The sequence below is a fragment of the Macrotis lagotis genome, chromosome 3, assembly GCF_037893015.1.
Source record: "Macrotis lagotis isolate mMagLag1 chromosome 3, bilby.v1.9.chrom.fasta, whole genome shotgun sequence".
In the NCBI taxonomy this organism is placed as follows: Eukaryota; Metazoa; Chordata; class Mammalia; order Peramelemorphia; family Peramelidae; genus Macrotis; species Macrotis lagotis.
Genome location: NC_133660.1, coordinates 5,002,464 through 5,009,310, shown reverse-complemented (window position 1 = coordinate 5,009,310; position 6,847 = coordinate 5,002,464). Strand labels below are relative to the sequence as shown.

General features: G+C 35.9%; 1 pseudogene; it reads right to left on the bottom strand.

The window, feature by feature from the left end:
• Positions 1–806: 806 nt before the first annotated feature.
• On the bottom strand, positions 807–1,320 carry LOC141515946 (calcium-regulated heat-stable protein 1 pseudogene; annotated as a pseudogene).
• Between the last annotated feature and the right edge of the window lie 5,527 nt (positions 1,321–6,847).

Here is a 6,847-nt window from a genome sequence, read left to right as displayed (position 1 = left end):
CAGATGGGATAGTCTGGGATTCACATAAGGGCTGGGCTGCGCAATCTCCAATCAATTCCTTTTCTCTGGCCAATGGTTGGAGCCTCCAGTTTCTCCATCCAGAGAATTATACCCTCTAGAAAGGCACAGAAACAAATTCCTAAGAATCCAGAGATTCATTCCCTGAACTCAGATACTTCTCTTGTCTCCATCATCCTCAGGTTAGTCCCATTCTAATCAATCAGTAATTCTGGCTGAAAGCTCAGGCAGAAGCTAACATCTAAGAATAGCAAAGGACACTAAGAGGTGACAAGCTGAGTCATAGGATTGGGACACATCAGGGAATAAAATCCAAACTTCCTAACATGGTTCTTACTGGGCCTCCCAGAAGTCTAACTTTGATGGTATAAAGTACCAGCAAACACAGGTACAGGTCGACAGTCTTATGTGGAGACTGGGGCTCATAGTTGCCCAGCCAGAATGGTAGGAAAATAACACATCCCAAATTACCCTTTCTACATCTCTTTGGGCTCAAAGTTTAACCCTCCACTCAGCTACTGAGCCTCCTCTTTTTAAAAAATTAATACATTTCAGGTGGAAAGGAATCAAGACCCTGTTCCCTCCTTGCCCCTGAAACTCCTTTCTTCTGGAGATAAGTCACATCTAACAATTTGACTTTTGAGTTCCCAGTCCCTTCCCACCCTTTGGCCAAAATTTACTCATAACTCCTCTATCTGTCCCCAAAACTTGCCTCCCCTCCCCTCCCAGAACAGTGTCCTTTGAGAGAGCCAAGCTGGGGAGAAGAGAGGAAGCAGAGGTACCAAGAGGCTGCCTAGGAACTGATGACATGTCCCGACCAGGTCTCATGTTTGGTGCCTGGTGCCAGGTGAGTGATAACTTCCACAGCCTCGTGCTTCTCATTCTTTGGTGGAATTGAACACATCTTGTAGGTGACTTCATCTCCTTCCATAGGCACGTACTCTTCTGCAACATCAGAGATATGAAGGAAAATGTCTGGGCCACCATCAGCTGGTGTAATGAAGCCGTGCCCCTTGGAGTGGCAAAAGCATTTACAGACCCCCTTGTAGACAGGTCCCTCAGATGCTTGCACAGTCGCTGAAAAGGTTCTGGTCCATCGGGTTGGCAAGGGACTGGGAATGAGGTATCCTCTCATGGGAGATGGTGAACGGTCCCTTTCCCGGGAACCATCAGGTAGACAGAGAGAGGCTGGATGGGTGGGGGGCTTTGGGGGTTGGGGAGGCTCGGCTGACATAGTTTACCACTTGCTGGATATGATGTAGATGAGAGATCCTGGCTCAATGATGGACTGGACTAGGCAGCCTCTGGTCTAAATTCTGACACTGTGATCCTGAGGTCACAATCTGGGGATCTGGCACCGGGGCCGAACCGCTCCACTAGGGTTCAGGCGGCATGGGCCAGGGGCAGGGTGGGAGGGCGAGAGGAGGGAAGGCCTGTGGGTGGGGCTCCATTCTACTTTATTTTAGTGTAAAACTTTGGGAATCTTCAATTTATAGATGGCATCTAAAGTAAAAGATTAACTTATGTTAGACTTATGTTAGATCTGTGTGTTATCTATTAAAAAATAGTTTATGAGGTCGCATTCATTAAGTGTTTACCATTACTGAGATGGTCATTCCAAATATTTCAGAAAATATTTTTTAATCATATATTAAAATCATTTATTAAGTGTAATATTCACCTAGAACTAAAATAAAGTGCCAAGATCTGTGCTATTTGCATAAAGATGCACAGAGAAAAGAGGAACATTCCCAACAGTAACGATTTATACAAAATTCAAGAAATGATAACAATAATAACAATAACTATTTAACACTTTAAAGTTTGCAAAGCACTTAACAAATATTCCCTAATTTTATCAACAAAATTTTATCCCTTTTTGAAGGTGAGGAAATAGGCAGAGGTTAAGTCATTTGCCCAGTATCATTCAGTTAACTTATCTGAATTCACGTTCAACATTGTCTATTCTGCCATCAAGCTGCTTAGGTGGGTACATAAACATTTTCAAAAATAAGTTTATACTATATATATATATACATATGTAGAATTTATCTATCTGTCTATTTATCTATCTATCTATTAATGTGAAAGAAATTTGAATCTGGGAGAATCAGAAAAAGGCCAAGAGACCTTTGAGTAAGACTCTCTTTTATTCAACCAACCAGTTTAATTTTCCCTTCTTTCTCTCTCTGCTTTATACTGAGAAAGAAAAAAAAAAAGAAAGAAACAGAACATTTAAAACATTATACATAGTAACGTAAACAAAATTTTCCCATTGATTATATCCAAAAATGAATGGCTCATTAGGCATTTTGAATCAATCATTTTCCTCTGAGGGAGTATTCTTCATCATTATTTCTCTGGAATTAGAGTTGGTCATTGCATTGATCAAAGTTCTTATGTCTTTCAAAAGTAGTTTGTTTTTATATTTTTGTTATTATTCTATAATTTTTTCTGAGTGTTATGACTTCTGGATTGGTTTATCTAAGTCTTTCCAGGTTTCTCTGTGACTATACCCTTCATCACTTCCTATGGTTTATTGGTATTCCATTATATTTCACATATCATATTGTTGAACTGAGTCTTAAAAGTGACTAAGGAACATAGGGAGGAAAATTGAGAGGGAGTGAACTTTTGTCATGGGTATAATTGCCAATACGAAGGGATGGAGGTAGGAAATAATGATGTGTCTGAGGAACAGTAACAATAGGAGCTTGGTTGGATGATGTGAAAGGAAATAATGTGTGATGACTGACTGACTGATAGCATATGTTGCAACAGGTTGCAAAGAACTTATAATGACAAATAGAAGTTTTCATTTCATCCTGAGGTGAGGGTTTTATTTTTAATTTTATCTTTTGAAAATATGTTTTAATTAATTTTTTTCTAAGTACTTTGTATGATGCTATAGAACTAAATTATTTTGGGGGTTTGGGGGTTTTTGCAAGGCAATGGGTTAAGTAACTTGCCCAAGGCCACACAGCTAGTGTCTGAGGCTGGATTTGAACTCAGGTCCTCCTGACTCCAGGGCCAATGCTCTATCCGCCTAGCTGCCCCTATAGAACTAAATTACTGCAAACTTTCTTGACTTGGAATTTATGTGCAAAATTGTGTATTGATTCTTATTCAATTAGATCTAGTCCATTGGTCTAGTCTATTGGTATTATCTTATATCCTGATTCTCAAATGCAATATGACAACTCTTGTCTTCAGATTCACTAATTTATCACAATTTTACATACATTTCAGAATTGTCTTCATTCAGATATAGTACCAAGCTGTCCTTGCACACACATCAATGGATATTGCCTTCCAAGTTGAGAAACTTTGGAATACTTTAGTTCCCTATCATTATTCAATTCAGAAGAGTCCATTGACTGAGAGGTTTCAGTTAGTGAGGGTGTGATTGAAATAGAGCAGAAGCACAAAGAATAGTATTAAGCTCTACAAACAACATTCTTTAGGTTCCCAGGGCAAAATTTTCAGAAAAGAATGCTTCCAGAACAGACAGTCTCTATTGGTTTTGGATAGGATGGGCCTAAACTGAAATGAATGTATTTCCCCACTTCCCTTCTATAACATGCCAGCTTTACCACAGGCTTCTGGCCACTGGCCAGTTATGTCCACTGGGATAACAGTTTCCCAAGAAGGCTTAAATTGGCCATCATTTTTAGTCAATTCCCATCTTTATCCTTTACATAATAATTAATTCGTCACTGTAAGAATAAGTTGGTGAAAATCAAAGTAGGAAGAAGTTGCTTGCCTTGAAATTGCATTGGGGGAAAACTACTTAAGATTTTGAGATTAAAATGTTTTAAAAATAAAATAAAATTCCCTCTATATCAAAACATTTTAAAATAAGAATTCCATAAATTTTAGCTTTGGAATAGTCTGAAATGCAGACTCTAAACATACTTTCACCATTGAAATGTCTATATACACAAAATATAAAAAAATTCTCTGTCTCTTTATGAGACATGATCTACATTTCAAAGAATTAATTTTCAAAATATTTTTGTGGCTTAACTATTATTTACTTGAAATACTAAAACGATCTCAAACAGTAAAGAACACATTGTAAAATAAAAATACTGATAATTATGTGTTTACTCAGGAGATGGTTGTTAAAGTATATTGCATATTTCTAAAGCCTTACAATCATGCATTTGTCTAAAACCTAAGAAACATGGGTCTTTGGGGGAATGCCCTAATCCATTCTTAATGTTCTGTGTAATTCTTCTGCTTTTGAAGGTAGAAAATAACAAGCAAATAAAGCAGAACTGTTTGATGGGCAAAAACTAGGGAGTGTTTCAAGATTCCAATGTCGAGCTTTGATCAGAATTCATTTTGGAAAAGTTTTAGGGGAAAGGTATATTTGTGTTTTGAAAAACTAATAACCTAATTCATTCATTAAAAAAACTGAATTTCAGAGTTGAAACAGACTCCAGTCTTCACCAAGTTCAATGTGTTTCTTCTAACTCTAAATCTAGCTTCTTCCCCTGAATTTTAGTATATCCTAACACTTGCATTTTGGCTCCATCAGATGATGATTTATCTATAGATTACTTTTTAATAAAATTCACCAAATGTTATTTTCTTGTAGCACTTAAATCCAAAGGAAACTTGTATTTTTTTAAACATGAATGCCTATTCTAAATTAGCTCTTTGGAAGTCTAAGAGTAAAGGTAATGGAGACTTGTTCCATATGTGAGGAACGAACCTTTGATATTTTGATGAATTTATGATGCATCAGACAGTACTTTCATTGACACAGATTTCAACCCCTTCCTGCTTTGTTCTATTGTGTGACACTAGTTCATAACCTTAGATGGAACTTTCCAAACTCAATGGGTTTGCATTTTAGGGAATCACTTGGAAATGTTGAAAGCATGCCCAGACAATTTCCAAAAGGCAATCTAGTTGAATCTTTTGTTCTTCATCAATTTGTTTTCCCAAATAGATAGGCCAAATAAATTAGAGTGGCAACAGATCTCATTTAAAAGGAGTCATAAGGATCTGTGGCTTGGTAGCTTTAGCACAATTTCATCTATTAAGAGAAATATCTGAAAGACCATGCCATCCATAGGTAATCCTCCTGATATTTGGCTTCTGTACTTAATAAAGGTAGCAAACACCTTTAGTGAATGCATAAACCTTTTTATATCTTATTTGAAATTAATTTCTTGGTTATGATGTTCTTCAATGAAGTTATCTCTGTAGTGTCTATTAAGTAATTTTGTATGATTTTGTCTGATGCATGTGAGACCAAATTTTTGGGAGGAGACAGTTAAGATGGGACTCTGCTCTACTGAATCAAGCAATACAATTCAAAAATCAAGAAATAATATGCATAGTAACTTTTTATATTCCCTATCAGTTTGATGTAGCTTTTAAAAGATATTTTTAATGATAAAATTGGAAAACTCTATGTATTCTCATCTTTATTAAAAATTCTCTTGATGTATTTGTATATTGTCTTCATTTTTAAAAAGAATTTTAGATTTGGGAAAGTTATCATGTACGGTTTGTGATCATTAATTTTTCCTAATAATAAATTCCTAGATTTTTTTACCTGAACATTCTGTTTTCCCCAACCCCTTATTTCAAATAAAATAACAACCAATCTTTCAACATCCTTCAGACTGTTGGTACATACTTGTTTCAGATGGATTTGATTTTTATTTTCATTTTCTTATGGATCATTTCTGCTTCTTCATGTTGGGCGTCAAGCACCACGATGTTATCACCCAAATGATGTGCTTCTGAAGCCACTGATGTTGGAAAAGAATAAAAATATCTGACCGATTCTTTCCATTTTTTTGACTGCGCAATGTCTTTTTTCTAGTTTCAATCTGAAATGCATTTGAGACAATTTGTCTTATGCGTCTTGTGACAAGTTTGCTGTAAATTCATTTTACTTTAACTTTTCTCTGTTCTATTAAAAAATAATTGGTCATAAGCTTCCACCATCCTCCTTGATAAGGTTATACATTAATTACATTATATGTGTTTAGCAGGGAATCACACAATGGTAAAATTTCAGAGTTAGACAGGCCCTTGGCAGCTTTCTAGATTATTTTATTTTTGAAAAGGAATCCCCTAAAATATACCTGACAAGTCATCCTCTATCCTAGAATTAAAGGAATTTCCAACTCCTGATGCAATGTCTCCCTTTTGAGAAAAGCTTTGAGATTTTTAACCAAATTTGTCTTTTTTGATTTATTCATACATTGCTCCTACTTCTGTTTTCTAGAATCAAGTGAAGCAAGTCTAATCCTTCTTTTGTATGAAAGTACTTTAGACACTTGAAGTCAGTCATTAAAGCCATCAGTTCTTTCCCTGGGACTAGAATCAGAAAGGTCTGAGTTCAAATCTAGTCTCAGATATTCTGTGAATCTAGGCAACTGTTTGCCTCAGTTTCACCAACTGTAAAACAAGCATAATACTGACAAGTAATTTTCAGGATTGTAATAATATAATAATTGTAAAGTGCTCAGCACAGGTCCTGGCATATACTAAGGCCATGCAAATGTTAATATTATAATATATTCTTCTTGAATCTTTTCTTCTTCAGTCTAGAATGTGCAGGTTTTTTATCTAGGTCTCATATAGCATTCTTTTTAAAATCCTTTAACCTTCTTACTTGCCCTCCTTAATAAGCTTTCCATTTGTTGAAGTCCTTCCTAAAATCAGGCACAAAAACCAAAACAGAAGAATCTTAAATATTCAGAATATGGTAGGATTCTTACTTCCTTATTCCTAGATGCAATAACCCTCTTAATATGAGCAAAAATCACATTAGATGCTGAGGTAGCATCTAGGGGTTTTT